Source organism: Lissotriton vulgaris, chromosome 8 (assembly GCF_964263255.1).
Source record: "Lissotriton vulgaris chromosome 8, aLisVul1.2, whole genome shotgun sequence".
NCBI lineage: Eukaryota > Metazoa > Chordata > Amphibia > Caudata > Salamandridae > Lissotriton > Lissotriton vulgaris.
This window is the reverse complement of record NC_141696.1, coordinates 451,115,984-451,133,762: the sequence shown is the minus strand read 5'-3', so window position 1 is coordinate 451,133,762 and position 17,779 is coordinate 451,115,984. Positions and strand designations below refer to the sequence as shown.

The 17,779-nt window shown below is 44.9% G+C and overlaps 1 protein-coding gene across 1 annotated transcript in view; it reads right to left on the bottom strand.

The window, feature by feature from the left end:
• Positions 1-17,779, bottom strand: part of MITD1 (microtubule interacting and trafficking domain containing 1) — a 110,075-nt gene that overhangs the window by 90,718 nt on the left and 1,578 nt on the right. The window lies entirely within an intron of this gene.

Below are 17,779 nucleotides of genomic sequence, written 5' to 3'. Positions count from 1 at the left end.
CGGAACTTAGATCAAGTTCAGCTTGTTGAAGAGCTGTGAGTCTAGTTTTTACGGCTCGCTGCTCAGTCTTCCAGCGATAAGAGGCAAATCTTTTGGTCTCACCGCGTAGCGCGGCCTTGAATGTATCCCAAACGGTACCGACCGAGGCAGTACCAGTATTGATTAAAAAAAACTCTATGATCCATGAATTGAGTTGTTCTTGATATAATTTATCAACTAAGAGTTTCCTATCAAATGTCCATGATCTGATCTGATTGATTGGACGATCCCAGGGAAAGCTAAAAAAGATAGGGTTGTGATCAGATATTGTCCTTGGATTAATTTCAATCTTACCAGACCCAACAATTGAAAGAGAGGTAAAGACATAATCAATGCGGACCATTTTGCTATGAGGTATCGAGTAATAAGTGAAGCCCGGTTGGTTTGAGTGATGATAGTGCCATACGTCCGACAAGCCATGTTCGATCAGGAGAGTCCGTAGTGCCTTATAGACTTGGGGCTTCCGTCCTATATATGAATTATGTTTTGTTATATCAAGATGACTGGGAATATTTATGTTAAAATCTCCACAAAAAAACAGGGGATGGGGCCACATAGCTAGTTCTAAATTTAGATCCCTTATAACCTGAGGGTCGTCCAAATTAGATGCATAAATTGAACAGATAGAGAAAAGACGACCCTTAATCAATAGTTCTGCTATTAACCATCTGCCACAATTATCTTGTTTTACTCTTTTAACAAGTACTAACCCAGACTTTGAAATGATAGCGACTCCCCTGATTGTAGAGGTCTGTCGGGTACAAGTCAGCAACTCATAACCCGGAAATCTAAGACATGCACGATTACCCCATGGTATATGGGTTTCCTGCAGGCAAATGATATCGGCCTGCATTATCTTTAACAACTCAAGGAAAACTCTACGTTTCTTGGGATCATTTAAACCACAAATGTTCCAAGTTGCAAACTTCAAACTAGAAACAGCCATGATATTTGATACACGACCAGTAGCATTAAGTAAACATGAGACTTTTTATGACCAAAAAAAATACAATCAAGCTGTTCTTTGCAGAAAAATATACTAATTGATATGACCTCAAATGCATTTGACAGATGACACAAAAAATGAAAAAACAAGATACTCAACTCTGAGCGCAACCACCACCACCACCACCATACCACCACCCCACAACCCACCCTGGTTGGACCACCCTCCCTGCGAAATCCACCCCCCCCCCACCCAGGGAACCCCACCCCCCCTCTCCCCCCATAGTGGGCATCAGGACGAAAGTCCTTGTGATGGTTGAGTCAGCGTTACACAAACACCGCTGAGCCTTTAGTGTTCCCCAATTTTCAAACTGCCGATGACCCTAAACAGCTTAAATAACCAGCAAATACCATGTGTATATTTGATGGGTCATCAAGTAGAGAGAAGAAAAAATACTATCATGTGTTGCTTAATCAGAAAGAAAAAAGGAAAAAACCCAAAACTAGACTTATATTGAGTCCAGAAACTCCTTAGCAACAATCTCGGACATGAAAAACCTTGTCTGGCCTTGAAAAATAACTTTCAGTTTTGCAGGAAAAAGCAAATAAGCCTGGGCCCCCTTAGCCTGGAATAGAGGGATTTGTTGCCGGAGGTGCCAGCGACGAGTAACCGTCTCTGAACAGAAATCTGGACGCACAAAAAATTGACATCCCTTGGCGGATCGTTTCTTGTTGGGTCTGGCAGGGTCAAATATACGCTCGCGGGCAAGAAAGTTATTGAAGCAGATCAGGATGGCGCGAGGATAAATGTTTTTTGCAGTGGTAGATTGCTTCCTACTATTGAGCGGAAAGCGATGTGCTCTTTGGATCTCGAGGTTCCAATCCCACTGAGTGACCTCGGGAAATGCTTCAGAAAAGAGCTCCACTATAAATCGACGTGGATCATCACCTTCTTTATTTTCCTCTATCCCCAAAACGCGAAGATTATTCCTTCTTGCACGATTTTCGAGATCAGTAAGCTTCCAGAGAATGTCCTTGCGCTGTTCTTTGACCTCGGTAACTAATTCTTTCTGAGTAACGGCAGCGTCTTCCAAAGCAGAAATCCTTTCTTCCGCTTCGGTAACCCTCGTGGTAGTCTCAGTACACGTTTTGATAACCCGTCTTAGGGAATTCTGCATTTTGCGACAGGCCCCCTGCGTTCGCATATTTTCTTGTTTAGTTGCCTCCCTATGCATGAGGATAGTTTGGTAGATTGTTACTAATGAGACCTCTCCAGGAGCCTCTGGCGTGGGTGACACAGTATGTTCGCCGGTTTTCTGCGTGTTTGGTTCAGATTGATCAGTAGAGAGGCCATTGAGGGAATCCTGCAGGTTAGAGATGGATGATGGCTTGGTGCCAGAGGCTTTACGAACGGTATTAATATTTGAATCTTTCAATGACCGATTAACACGCCAGTCTCCAGAGTCACTATCATAATCAGACCACTGCAGCTCTGGACAGTCCTCCCCAGATGCAGAGTGATCGGAAACTGAATAAAAGTTCTCATTAAGGTCGCTAACCTCAGACCCCCAGGTATCATGAGACGATGCTGTAGGTAACTCCTGTGTAACTGTTACATGATTGGTTACAGATTGGACTACATTATCCAGAATGCACTGGGGTGGTAAATGTTGGCCTGCAGATGGATCTAGAATGGCAGCCGTGTTTGCGACTGGTTCTGTAATCGAGGATATACCATTAACAGGAGGAGGCAGCTCAGAGAGAGGGGGGGAGTCATTAGAGACATGCTGTAAGATGGAGGGCAGAGAAACCATAGTACTCACCCCCCCCTTTGTAGCAGTTCCTGCAGCAGTCAAATTCCTTTCTTGCAGGGCAGCAGCAGCACCTTCAGCATCAGTACTGGGATTTTTCACCTTTCCTCCGTGTTTGCTGAACATTGCAGGGAGCATTTTATCCTTAGTGACACTGCCTGCGGGAGTCAGCGAACTGTGTTTGTCAACAGCTCGAGTTTTTTGCTTCACTGCGGGGGTCGCTGTTACAGTGTTCTTCGGGTCGGTGTCCTGCTGAGCACGACCCGCGCTGCGAGATTTCATGGCAGCTGCTTTGGTGAGGGCTTTCGGAGGCATTAGCGGCGTGTCAGTGAAGGTTTGGAGCCAAACAGCTGACGGCTCTGCGTCGGCCGCTGGGAACGGGTAGACTGCTGCAAGACGCTGCAAGACGCTGGAGGAGATGATATCGGTGCAGACGAGTCGGTAAGGAATGAAAACGCTGAAAAAAGTCCTTGAAACGATATTCTCCGCTAAGCTCTGCTTACATCAAGACCGCGTAGGTTGTAGAGGGTCCACTAGGGCTCAGCGGTGTAGACGCCAACTCACTCGGCCGAGAGCACGGCCGCCATCTTGCCGCTGGTCTGGTTATTTATGTGTTGTTTTTTGAAATAGCTCAATTAATAGCTTTGTCATTTACAATGCCAATAGTTATAACTTTCGCAAATGTGACACCTATAGCATTTGTAATGCAACATGTTTTGTATTTACGTGACTTAGATGTATTGATATTACAAATAACAATGGCTTTTAATTTTTTTAAGTAATGAATACTTAAATAAAAGTTATTGCAATTTATAATGGCAATAGCTTAAACTTTAGTAAATAACTTTTGTGAAGATTATGTTCAGTGTGTTTTGTTGTGGCGAAAATCCAAGAACAGAAGTGAAATATTAACCTCTTTTTGTGACATTTGTAATAAAGCTTGAAACATTGAGAGAACATATTTGAACCAGTTGTGGTTGAATAGTTGCACAGATTGATGCTGTGGCGACAAGTGATGCTGTGGCGTTCAGTGATGCTGTGGTAGCACATAGTGATGTTGTGGTGGTGCGATAGATAGCTAGAGTGAGGGCGAAAGATGGATAGAGTGAGGGGGAAAGATGGATAGAGTGAGGGCAAAAGATGGATAGATAGATAGATAGATAGATAGACAGACAGAGTGAGGCAGATAGCTAGATGAATAGAGAGAGGGCGATAGATAGAGTGAGGGCGACAGATAGAGTGAGGGCGACAGATAGATAGAGTGAGGGCGACAGATAGATAGAGTGAGGGCGACAGATAGATAGAGTGAGGGCGACAGATAGATAGAGTGAGGGCGACAGATAGATAGAGTGAGGGCGACAGATAGATAGAGTGAGGGCGACAGATAGATAGAGTGAGGGCGACAGATAGATAGAGTGAGGGCGACAGATAGATAGAGTGAGGGCGACAGATAGAGTGAGGGCAGGGAGTTAGAGAAGGAAGTGGGTGGAAGAGAAGAACAGATCAGCAGAAGAGAACAGGGAGTTAAAGAAGGAGGTGAGGTGGAAGAGAGCAGCAGATCAGCACAGGAGAAGAGAACAGGGAGTTAGAGAAAGAGGCGGGTGGAAGAGAACAGCAGATTAGCACAGGAGAAGAAAAGAGAACAGGAGTTAGAGAAGGAGGTGGGTGGAAGAGAGGGAGGGTGATAGATAGAGGGAGGGCGACAGATAGAGGGAGGGCGACAGATAGACAGAGGAAGGGCGATAGATAGACAGAGGGAGGGCGATAGCTAGAGGGCAGCAAGTGATACGGTGAGTGAAGCGGCTTAAAAAATGTTTGTTACCTTTGTGGCCTTAGTGCTGAGTGCACCATTGATGCAAACTTTTCTTTGACATTTTATTATAGCTTACACTACTAATGAGCTAAGTATAGCATAGTAAATGGGGTAAGGAGGGGGGAGGCAGTACTAGTATTTAAACTAGAAAATTTAGTAACATTTACATTATCGGATGTTGCAGCATAAAGTATGTACATTCTTGCGCTATATAGGTGAAGCATTGCCTATGAGATGTTGATACAGTTTGTTAAAAGTCCATGCTTATGTATGTTTTTGGGCTGTTTGCTAAGTGCACCAATTGATGCGGGCTGTATTTTTTTGCTTACGCTGACATTAGAATGAGTAAAACAGTGTACACAGAGGCGCAGTTGGCGGTTTATAAAACTGCTTTAAATATCTGCTCACTAACTATTTGGTGTGTTTGCTAAGCGCATCGAGTGATGCAGAGTGTAAAGGTGTTATAAGTATTTGCTTTGCAACAATTTGGCCCTGTGCTGAGGGCACCGAAAGATGAATAATGGTTATTTTAGCTTACACTAAGACTGAGCTAAGTATAGCATTTAAAGGGGGAAGTTTTGCAGTACAAGTAGTGAAACAGTCCAACTCCTCATAATTTCTGATAACTAATATTGTACTTAAAGGCACACAATTGGCAGTAGCTAAAACATTTTTTAGTTAAAAAACATCATGTGTGTAATGTTAAACGTGTACATGTTTTGCCTGTTTGCTAAATGTATGGAATAATCTGGACTGTAAAGAGGTTCTGACTATTTGTTTATTAACTGTTTGGCGTTTTTGATAACCGTCTAAAGAGGTTGCTGAAAGCTTTGTTTGCTTTTGAAAAACCTGTATGGCATATAGCACAGTAAAAAGAGTGGGAGGGGGCAGTACTAGTGGGGAATTTGACAATGAAAGTATATTTTTAAATAATAGCGGGGGAGGAGAAGTGATGTGCACGCGCTTTTTAGGTCAATGCGCTTGCCCTATGAGCTTGCTTTTAACGGGCACAGGATGCAATCGCCCGATGGATAAGCTCTGGTTAAGCCCCAATATGTCTTGCAAGCTAAAAAGGAAGCATTCACTCGGAATCTGGCCACAAGGGACCTAGGAAGGGCACTTCATTCACAATACTGATGTACATTCATGAAGATTTACTGGAGCGAAAAAAAGAAAAATTCAGCATGATTATTTACCCCAACCCTCTCTGGCCTTGCCTTTCATATTCGAGCTTCACCACAGAATCTACAAATATGAACTGGAAAACAAACCTTTTATTTGACGATTCTGGTAATGTCAATTTCAGCGAGATTTTGTGAGAAGTTGATAAATGCTAAGCAGAGGAGAGATTTCCTAAGAATTCAATGAGAAGGTTGCTTAGAACTCAGAGGATTATAGATGATTCTTTGTCACCAGATCTAAAACAAAACTCTAGACTACAGCCCCCACAGTGCAAAAATGGATGTGCCAAATGAGCCATATTTGGTAGACTTTTGGGCAATTAGTAATCTACGTGACAACACGATATGTCCACAATCTATAAACGCACGATGCATTTAAAAACGTCGCAGGGCCATGGAGCATTGACTTATGTAGGAGTGGCCTGAAATATTCGGCAAAGACCGAAACCTTATACAGAGTCACGTGGTTCATAGTAAACGAAAGCTATCTACCACATGGCATTATTGACAATGGGCGGTGTCCTCGGCAGGCTGACTACAGACAAGCCGCTATGAACAGCTAGCTCATTGCAACCGACATAATTAAGTTTCATTACACAGAACTGTTGACTGCCATTTGTTTCACAGCGTTTTCCAATCATTACTTTGAATGCGTTATCTGGCATTGCGATTACTTAAGGCTTGTTTGTAGCCATATTAGTATAAAGTGAATTCCCACTTGTGCCTTAAGTATGGAATGATGTTTTTACTGCTGATGAATGTTCCAATGTTCAATAAATACGCTACACCACACATTTAATTTCAATCTTAAAAAAACTTTTACCAGAAGGTGGTTTAGAAGTGCATCGGGATTTCTACATTATTAATAGTTATTTGGCTTCAGAATTTGCGAGAAAGCAAACCAGTAGAGCTGTTGAGTAATTGTCACCAGTACTACACCATGTTTCTGGAGCCAGTCTTTCCTTTTGCAAACAACTGTCATCCGGAACTTCGGCCCAGCGCAAGAATACATTTGTTTGCTTAACGAAAGGTTAGGAAAATAAATGAAACCATGTACATTGGTGTCCGCCTACACGCGAGACAAACAGGCGGAAATATCGGGAAGCACGAGATACATAGGGGAAGTAACTTGGACTCCCCTTGAATATGTGCGATGAACAACGACTGAGAGTGGACTGAGAAAATAAGGCACAAAGAGAGAGACAACAAGGCAAAAGTGGCGGCCTACGTGTTACATTTGTTGAAGTTCAATTGGGAAACGTTCCAAATACACACAGAAACACTTAAAACAAAATTATAGTTGTTACTGTTGCAGTTTTTTAAATGCTTCAACTTTCCACTGCACAAGCAGCAAAATGACTGGGTCCTAGTAAAAACACTTATATCCCTGTTCTAATTCCTCAACTGAACCCACGGTGACGAGTAACGGGAATTCTTGGTACTTGTGGGTTATTATCTTGCATGCCAGTGCCTACTGCACTTGTGATGTGTACCACCCCTCCCAAGTACCCGGTCAACCTCCTCCAGTCAATATGCTTAATATTAAACCCAAGATGACTTTCCTTCTCCTATCGCAGTCTCTCATCGGACTATTTTCTATATGTGCATCATACTAGGAAGATTTGCACGCTGTAAACTAAATATCTACACACGAGTGTGAGTTGAAGGTTGGGATATGACATGGGAGTTGAAGTCCCTAATTCTGAGGGAATGCGCGGGAATACTCTTAAAAACTGGACACTCCTTGTAGCCCTGCATATAGGAGTTTATATCTAAATTCGGGTGGCAGATAGCAGTTATTGGGCATGTGTGCGTGGACCACCGTATAGTAGTTGTGAATGAAAGGAAAAAGTTTGTGTCATTGTGGTTTGCGAGTTTCCGGAAGGTCATGTTACCAAGCGTGTGAAGGGAAACCTCTGTGCACGTGTGTGTGTGTGTGTACAACGCCGTCACTCTGCAACTGTAAGTAAAAGCCCATGCTCATGTTATTTACGTGCGTGGAGGTCTAAGGATATCTTAGTTTCTCTTGGTTCATATATATGCCAGCCTATCCCGTGTCTCCCTCATGAACTGTTAGTATTGCAGGGCCTAGCAAGAACCTGGTATAACCTTAGAATCACTACCAAAATAGGCTACCATTCTAATGGATCTCCTATATGGGATCTTCCTGCTCCTCCTTGCTGGACTAAAGACGCATTGATAAGCCCATTAAAAGACGCTGGAATTTTAACATGGGGAGACCTGTTCTTTGAAGGGGAAATGCTCTCTTGGGAACACCTAGTGAGTAAGGTAGGCCCCAATCTCTCTAGATTAAAATTCTTACAAATCTCAAGCTGGGCACAAGCACAAAGAACTGGGCCCCCTCGTCGCCAACAACCACCTTTAGGAGGAAGTAGTCAACTGGAATCTTCTTTACTTGACAAGGCATCAACATCTAAAGAGGTCTCCTACTTTTACAATCTAATCTTAGAGGAGATTGACGGGGAATTCCATCTTCCAGGCCAGCTGTGGGGCTCCCTTTTGCCTGCAATACATGTGTATGAACTATGGTTAACATCCCGCAACGTTCTCTGGGATATTGTCAAACCTGCCTGGCTTCGCAGAAACCACCTTTTTACCCTCCATAGGGCTTACTATTCTCCTCAGAGGTTGTCTACATTTTCAACAGGTGTACCAGTGGCTTGTCCCCGTTGTGGTCAAGGGGCAGCCTCGGACGAGCATATGTTTTATGATTGCCCACATTTAACATCTTATTGGCAATCAATAGGCAATAAGTTAACATCTTTTATAGGCTCTATCGTGAGTATAGATCTCCGCCTAGTAATTTTTGTAGTAGTGGAGAAAAAGCGAAGTGCTAATAACAACATTTTGTTCTACTCAATGCTGGTGGCTCGACGTGAGATCAGCAGGGGGTGGAAAGAGGCTTCTCCTCCGACGTTGCATGACTGGTGTTCCTCCATGCTACAAATATCTAAAATGGATCTTTCCAGGGCTGGAAAACCTGATAAAAGAGCGTTTTGGTTGAAACTCGATTGGTCTCAATAACTTGAGCTGGGGTTTTATTTTTTGTGTGTGTGTCCCCCCCCCCCCTCAGTTCCAATGATTATGAAGCCATGACGCACTCTCTTCGCTTTATCACTGTTGCCCTTTCTTTCAGGCGAATTAGTGGTAACAGCAATGGTGGAATCTGGCTAATGGCAATTACCGTCCAAATGGTACACAAGGGCCAGAGATCAGCTGGGAGATTGACATGGCTGAAGGGTCTTGGCGGATCCGTAATACGATTGCACCCCAACCAGTCCTGCACTGAGACAGCATGTCTATTTCTCATATCTCATTTCTCCCTGTCCACGGTACTGACGGGCTAGCCATGGTTGAGATGAGGAACACAAAAAAAAAAAATTTAAAAAAAAAAAAGAACTGTTAGTGGCTATTGTCACCCTCAAACACTGCCTGTGTCCTAGCTGCCTGGGACTCCCTCGCATGGTGGCGGGGTCAACCTAATAGAATGATTAGGCGCTTGCCCTTTCTTACCCCCCCCAGATCCCAAGCTTGAGCTGAGACCGGTCCATGTTCTGCACGTAATCTCCCAGGTACCGGTTCAGGAGGTTGGCGACCACCGACTCCAGACCAATAGTGACAGCTGCTGCTGGCGCACTCCTGCTCGCACTGATGGAGCCTCCCTCTGCGCGCCCCCGCCCCCCGGCAGCCACACCGCGCGCCCCTGCTTGAGCCTGCACTCTCCCGAACTTCGGGTGTCGGGATGTGCACGCTCACGGCTGTTGTGGGGCGGGACTTCCGTCCTATGCGCCCACGGAGTGGATGGACGGCCCAGGGGAGCGGTGGCAGCAGAAGTCAGGAGTGGTGGCTGAGGCTGCTGATGCTGTAAGTGGGGCTTAGTCGTGCGGGTGCGTGTGTGTATGTGTGCGTGTGCGTGTGCGCGAGTGTGTGTGTGCTTCCGTGAGTGTGAATGTGGAGCAAGAGATGTGCGCGCGCTTGTGCCTGTACGTGCGCATCCACGGTCCGGAATTGCCGCGCGTGCCCCGGTCTGTCTCCCTTGAGAGGCATGTCGGTGACAATAGGTCTCGAGAGCGATACCTAAAAAGGCAGCTAGCAACTCAGAGCATATTTGCTGTGTTATGAACGGTTGCAGTATAGACCGTCCTTTTCAGGGGGTTTGCAACAGTTCTCATTGCTCAAATTTCCAATATGTATTTCTTTACATGGTCTTCGATACTCGGTTCACTCACAAGAACGTTTCACTTGAGGGGTCAACCATTTGGGCAGTAGAATGTCACTCATAAGTAGTGGTAGAAGTGGGCAGGATTGGCAAGGCACGGCGTTCCCCTACTTTTTATTTGAAAAATGCATCCCAGGACATCAGAAATAGCCAAGTCCTATAGATAAGGCTCACCGTTCGTGGCCGTTCAGAACAGGCGGGGAGGGCGTGGAAGGAAAAGGGCTCTGTCTCTTCCTTCTTGCCCAGAAAAGACAAGGACAGTCAGTGTTCACTTATCCTGCTCTGTGGCTGCCCCACCTGTCTTTCTTTCTCTTCCTCTTCTTCCCTCTGTCTCTCTCCTCCTCACTTGCTGAAACTTGTGACTTCAAGAAACGGCTCCAACCCTCTCTTTTCCTTTATTTGTTCCCCTGTGAAATGGATCCAAAAAAGGAAGACACTTTTGCTGGAAATGCCCACTTTAATGACATTTTTCTATTCCAAAAGAGCAGCTTCTGGGATGGAGAGAAAATAAAGGTTAAAGATGAAAAACAAATAACAAAATAATGCTAGACAGAGTGGATGGATCCAAAAAAGGAAAACACTTTTCCTGGAAATGTCCTCTTTTTATGACCTTTTTCTATTCAAAAAGAGCTGCTTCGGGGATGCAGAGAAAAAAAAAGGTTGACGATTAAAAATAAATGACGGAGTAAAGCTAGACAAAGTGGTCGCAGAGTGGCAGATAGGGTTTATTGACAACCACCTAAATGAGTGCCCACATTAGTGCCATTTTACAGAGTTTGCCAGTGAAGCGCTACTTTTGTTTTCTGGTCTTTCTTTGAACAGCATTGTTTTCCCTGAGCGTGGGGACTGCACCATTTCTGGAGTTTCTACAATACCTGGTTGATGTGTGGAGTGGAAAACGTTTAATATGATTATTATCAGCTGTCCTTATTTTAGTTTATAAAGTGCATACTGCAGCTCTCTATTCATGGATGTGATCTTTTTAAACCATACTGCTTACGTCTTTTAAGGATATAAGTAATGAACATTGAAACGCGCCCCTACTGGGCCTTGTAGTCTTGTCCTTGACTTCAAGCAAAAACAATCATTGATTTTTAAATAATGAGTGTAAAAGCGTTAAGGTAACCCATGATGTTCCTGCTTACATTTCACATGCTTTACTAAATCTTCAATTCCCTTGAGTGTTTGCTTTTTTTTCCAGGCAGCATATTACTCTTGTCTAGTGCATAATTTTAATTCAGCCGCAGCCAGGTGTTTATTGCGGGGCACAATTGGGTTGTAGCTGAAGAGGGTGAGAGTTTCTCTCAGTGGGGTAATATGGTGTTCAGTGAGGGAGAGGATATGACACTATGGCTAGGGCTGCCCAATTTGGAACTGAGGAACCAGGTTCAGAATTTATGACCAGTCCACCAGACCCCTTTCCTGAGGGAGCACATTCCCATGCTAGACCATAGAAGGCTCCCCTAGACCACAGAAGCCCTGGTGTCTTAGCACCAGCAGATGGACCTTCGCAATGGCAAGTGTGGGTTAACCTTGAAGGCATGTTCACCACAATCAATACTAAAGTTCACTACCAGTCTTGCAGGCAGGCCTATGAATCAGTACACCCTACAGCGACAGTGATTCGGTCTCTGAGGTCACAGGGCCCTTGAGGCAAGTCCGTCTCACCTATTGATACCACCATTCTCCTTGTTTTAGCAGCAGGGATCGGCAATGCCAATCTAAGTTTTCAAACTTCACAGTCCCCCTGCTTCATGCACAAGCACTTTTAAAATGTGCTGTCTGCTTTGGGGGCACAGGAATTATGCAGCAATGGAGGACAAAATCTTGCCGCTGTAAAAAAAAGTCTACAGTATAATGCGGTATATTTTCTCATACTTTATTTTGACATTTTTAGGACTCGGCCTCCGTCGCACTGCGTCAGCAGTGGGCGGAGTCCGAGATTTTTTGTTTTGGCTACAGTGGGGCTTGAACCTGCCCCTCTTCTCCATTGGCTGGCTTCCTAAACGGAGGCCAGCCATTGGAGGAGAGGGGTGTCACTCTGTTCAAGCCCCGTCTTTTTACGATTCGGGGGCGTGGTTTTTGCAGTTTTTAAGCCGTGACGTCATCCGTCACTCAACTGCTAAAAACACGCCCCCGAATCGCAAAAATTGCGCCACTTTTGTGACACCAATTCTGGATGAACGCTGCCGGAAGTAGAGTCCTCAGGAAGACCTCCCCTGCTGTACCCCACCCCATCCCTCAAATCTGGTATCTCCCACCCCACCCCTCAAATCTGGTCCTCTAGCCTTCTGAAGCCCCTTTCCTTCTAACCCTCCCTCCTGCTGGCCCCTCTCTCTGCTGTCTCCTTTCTCTCGTGCGCCTTCCCCTGGTGCTCTCCTCTCTCCCTTCCGTCCCAACTCCCATCATCTCACTCCTATTCACCTGCTGCCCAGATAATCTCGCCCGTCCTTTCCTGTCGCTCCCTCTGCAGCCCCCCTCCCCCTCCTCTCTGGCCTCAACCCCTCCTGCGGGTGTTACTGGCTGGATAGGTAGACCCAGCAGGCAGTGTTGCACTGAATCTGTAGGGTTTTTACCTAGTATGAGCAGCTTTTGTTCTGTTCAGCTCTCGAGCAGCTTTTCGGTCCAATGCACGTACATCTCTTCCTGGGAACCACTGTGCGGACTGGACTGGCACTAGTGCTGGGCAGCACTTCCTACCAGCTGTGTGTACTGCGCCCACATAGTTTTACTTCCCAGATAGTTCTAAGTTAGCACATAGAATCTTCTGCCCCATATAGTTTCACGTCAGCTCGCGCATCCTTCCTTGGATGTGCTGTGCCTACTGTGTCCTAGCACTGGCACTCCAATCGTGCTTTGTACGTGCTTTTTGGACTGCTCCCGGTATTAAAGGTGTGGGGATCTTTCTTTGTACGTGCTGCATGCACTGTGCCAGGTAGGTTTGCATTGGCTTGTACATCTTTCCTTGTATGCGCTGTGCCAGCTAGTTTTCCATTGGCATGCCCACGTTTCCTAGTAAAGAGCGCATGCACTGTGTCTCGATGGCTGTCGTGTGTATGTTTCCTAGTTATCGTTGTATGTACTGTGTACATATAGTTTTACAATTATAAGCACGTCTTTCTAGTCAGCGATGTGGGTACTTCGCCCAGTTAGCGTGTGTCGTCGTGATCATTAGGGCTTTAAAGTGGCACTTAAGCCCAGGTGTGTGACGGGCCTATAGCACTCCAAATATGTCTACATTTTACTACCCACCAAGGACACATGGATAGGGCTTCAAGTGGGGTGGGTCTTGCCAGTGTTCTACAGTGGAAGTAATTCAAGTTCGGACACTGTATTCATGTCCTTAAGTTTACAGGCAATGCACAGATCTTTTTAAAGCAATTGTACAAACCCTTATAGTCATCCATGCCAGTGATGCTGTCCCTGTTTACAGTGCACACTTTGAATTTCATTTTTTATTACCTAGGAGAATTTGCTTTTCCCAGATGTTGTCTTGCTATAGTTTTGTTTTTCATACGTACTATGAGTTTTGCATAGATCATACTTCTCAGGTGCCTGTGGTTGCCAAAGTGAGTTTACCTTGTGGATGGATGTTCATAGTGCTGACAATGCTGTGTTTGCAGGTGCTAAGAGAGAGAATGGTGAAAGGTGGGAGATATAGGAAAGTACATGCAGAAGGAAATAGTTAAGTCGCAATAACGAAGGTGATAAAAAATGAGAAATGCAGATTCGGAATTTCAGAAAGATAGATATAGTGGGGAAAAATGCTGTAAAAGACTAATATAGAGTGAGAGATCGCAGAGGAAAGTGATATGAAAGGGACAAGAGTGAATGACATCCCAGGAGACTACTCCCTGTTCCATGGACTTTTATAATGTTTCATTCAAAGTCTCGTGTTTTCAGAATTGAAATAGTTCGAATTTGAGCAATTCATGACAATTTCACGGTTGGTACCTATTTATCTGATATTGAATGAAAATTATTGCTGGCAAGCACTTGCATAGCCAATAGGGCTGGCTTATTTTAGGTACATATATTTGTTGCTGTATGACATGCCTGGATGCGCTAACAGAAACTCACAGAAAGGCACCTAAGTACTGGTCAGGTGGCATTGTGTATAAAGCACGGTATTTGTTTCCCCATGGTTTAGTCACACACTTAATTGTAGGCTATGCCTCCTGTAAAAGATTCTCTGTGATGCTTCCTTGACCACACCCCTTTTAAAGGCCCCCACTTTTTAAATTACAATTTAAAGCAGGCACTATGGAGGCACTTCTTGCTCGCAGTAGGGCCCGATGCACCCATGCTTCGCTAACTTAGGATTCTGCCGTGCCAAAATAGTTTTTCATTGTCATGCATGACCCCTGCATTGTGATGTTTATCCTGTGCCTAGGTAGTTTCTTGTTCACATGAATGTCTCCTTGCATGATCAATCAATGGGGGGAGGAAGAGTGCTGATCCATTCAGTCTCCTGTTGGTTATTCACGAATCATGGGGGAAGGATCACTTGTCCTGCATAACCAGGGTATGCAGGTCGGTATGGGGTGTCTCCCAAGTTAAAGACCCTCATGCACGTGTAAATTAGGATCTCGTAGCGGTATATGTTGTCTCCCAGCTCTTGTTAACACGTGTGTGCATAATCCTTGGGTCAGTATTTATGCAGCTTCCGCCAGAAGGTATTTACCCTTAGTTAAAACAGTAGTGATCGTGAACAATGGGTGATAAGTGCTCAAGGGAAGTTTTAAGATACCCGAACAAACAGACAAACTTTAATTGGTCTGGGTTCGAGTAAACTGAATTGAAAAATTGGTGTGCAGCTATGGAATGATAAGGGATTCAAGCGCACTGATACAGTGATTTAAAATACGGTCGACATGTTTCAGCCCTGTTCGCCTATATAGGTCAGTGGGCTTTCTTCAGGACCAGTGCAGGGTAGTGAAAAAAGTGAAAAAATAGGTAATTATGACCTGTTTCTTCAGTGAATGGGAGGTCGCATTGTACCTCTTGAAGTGACAATCAACACTTCTTCAGGTCGGCAGCTATGAAGGGAGCGCCTCACTGGGGCTGTTCTCCTTCAGCGCAGCTTGTGCTGTCTCTGCCTATCTCGACCCGGATTATGCACACACGTGTTAACAAGAGCGGGGAGACAACATATACTACTACGAGATCCTAATTTACACGTGCATGGGGGTCTTTTACTTGGGAGACACCCCATACCGACCTGCATACCCTGGTTATGCAGGACAAGTGATCCTTCCCCCATGATGTGTCTCCTTGCAAGTGCAGTATGTCCTGTGCCAAGATTGTTTCACATTGTTGTGCACTTGTCTTCTCGTATGTGAAGGACTCTGCCCAGATAGCTTCACATGGGCACGTATGTCTTCACTATCCAAGCGAGCTCGGGTCCGAAGGGTTTCACATTGGCATGTCCACGTCTCATAGTGTATGTTGTATGTCCCGTGCCCAAAGAATTCCACGTTGGCATGTATGGCAAGTAGTATGTATGTACTACACCAGCCAGTTTCTCTTGCACACCGCCTTGAATGTGCTGCGCCCTCAACTGGCTCGTCTGTGAGCGTTGCATGCCCAGCGCCGTGCCACTTGAATTAACCCCGTGACACTGTGCAAATCCTTTACACAACACGTGATTCCTTTTGTTTGAAGAGTGTAGCCCTCTCCCCCGGCTGTTTCCAGTTGATGAACCACGAAAGGAGCAGAGCAGGAGGGGCTCGAACAATGTTTTCTGACCATGCACGAGTCGAACTTCGTAGCAGAAGCCCTCGCGCCAGGGCAGGGGGAAGTGTACCCAGCGCAACTTAGAGATTGTTTTATTTCTTGTGAGGTAATGTGTGGTAGAGCAGACGATCACCAGGCCAGCTACTTCGTATCAGACGCAAGCAAACAACATGCAGTTCATGCTGGCAAGCTTTTCTGATGAAAGCCATGGTGCGGCCACCGGTGGGGGAGAAAGAGAAATAACAGAGGCAATGGCAAACTGAAGCCCAGCATGAGAAAAGACAATCAGACAATCTCCCAAGGTGTCACTGATCCGACTATCTGAATGCTTATTACATATGGACAACACGTTAACTCACTGTCTCCCAAATCGTTGTTTTCTGGCACACTCTCCCCAGCACCCATTTGGCTCCCCTTGGTGTTAGCACAGGAAGGCTGATGGCACTGCCTCCTGCCTTGTGCCCTGCTGGGTGGGCTGCAGCTGGGTGGCTCTGTGTGTGTGTGTGTGTGTGTGTGTGTGTCTCTGTCTGTGTGTTGGGCTCTGTGTGGGTAGCTTTTTCTGTAGGTTGGTCTGTGTGAGGGTGGTTGTGTGTGTAGGTGGCTGTGTGTGTGTCTGTGGCTCTGTAGGTTGGTCTGTGTGAGGGTGGCTGTGTGTGTAGGTGGCTCTGTGTGTGTCTGTGGCTCTGTGTGGGTAGCTTTTTTGTAGGGTGTGTGTGTCTGTTTCTGCGTCCGCTACTACTCTCTAATGCTCACCTATTGCCATTGTAAAGGACAATACCATTTATGTATGTTTTTGGAAAAATAATGCCATTTGCAATGCCAATAGCTCTAACTTCAGTTCAGTAAATCTTTATTTCGACGATTAAAAACCATCATAAAAATACATTACACAATTAAAATTTCATTAAATTACATTTCTGAACTTTTGACAAATAAAAACTACAAGGAGTAGAAGGTACAATTCATAGAAAGAAATAATTATTATGTACAAAGGTTGATTAATTTCTTGTGTTTCTCAGTCTCACTGCTACTTTTAAGAAACTTTAAGGTGTGCATATCACTAGCTCTCTGTAAGAAAAGCAGTGCAGCTCTTGCATGACGAAATTTCTGCTTCCTGAGGATGTCAACCAAAGATCTACGCCTAGGGTTTCGATAAAATGAACATAAAAGTACAAAATGAAGGGTGTCCTGCGGAGACCTATTGTCGCAGCCGCAGGCACCCTTCTGCTCAATCGTTACAGTAAAACCAGAGGGATAAGCTAAAATATTAGGTAACAGATTGAGCCTAAAACGGCACATTAAAAATCTATCATGGTGGTTATACATCAAGAACAGATGGGGTTCCATGCCCTCCCCATTACTGACTAGACCGTGATCTGCTATTGATCTCTTTAAAGGTCCAGGACCAAGTATAACAGTTTCAAATTTTTCTATAAGCAACTTTTTGACCCTTGATTTACAGCTAATAGAAATTGAGGAAGGGTCACTAAAAAGGAGATGCTGGTCTATATTCTCTAAAGTGCTTTTAACGTATTTTAGCCAGGGAATTTGTAACCCCTTGTCCCTTTGCAGACAGTCTGTGACAATTTCCCTACTCAATGCTGCTTCTGGGTTGGTCCATATTCTGATCCATGCTATAATTGGCCTCAACTTACTTAACATAGTCTAAAATATATGGTATCCCAAGTCCTGTGTGAGCAATTTCGGCAGAGGTGGAGTGTGGGATTTTCCAGATTCTACGGAGAAATGTATCTTCCTCTAATTGTAGTTGTTTAGAGTCCCTGAAGCCCCACACCTCAGCACCGTACAGGGCCTTTGCCATACTAATTGAGCCATATAAAGCTCTAACTTTAACAAAGCCGAGACCATTGCATTGTAAATGCTTGTTACACATACCAACAGTCTTTGCAAAGATTTTGCCTTGTTAGTACCAGTGTTACATACATATACAGCAGTGAGAAAGGTGACCAGTCGACCTTTGCGAAGGGCCCTCCACTTTGCAGCAACACATGTC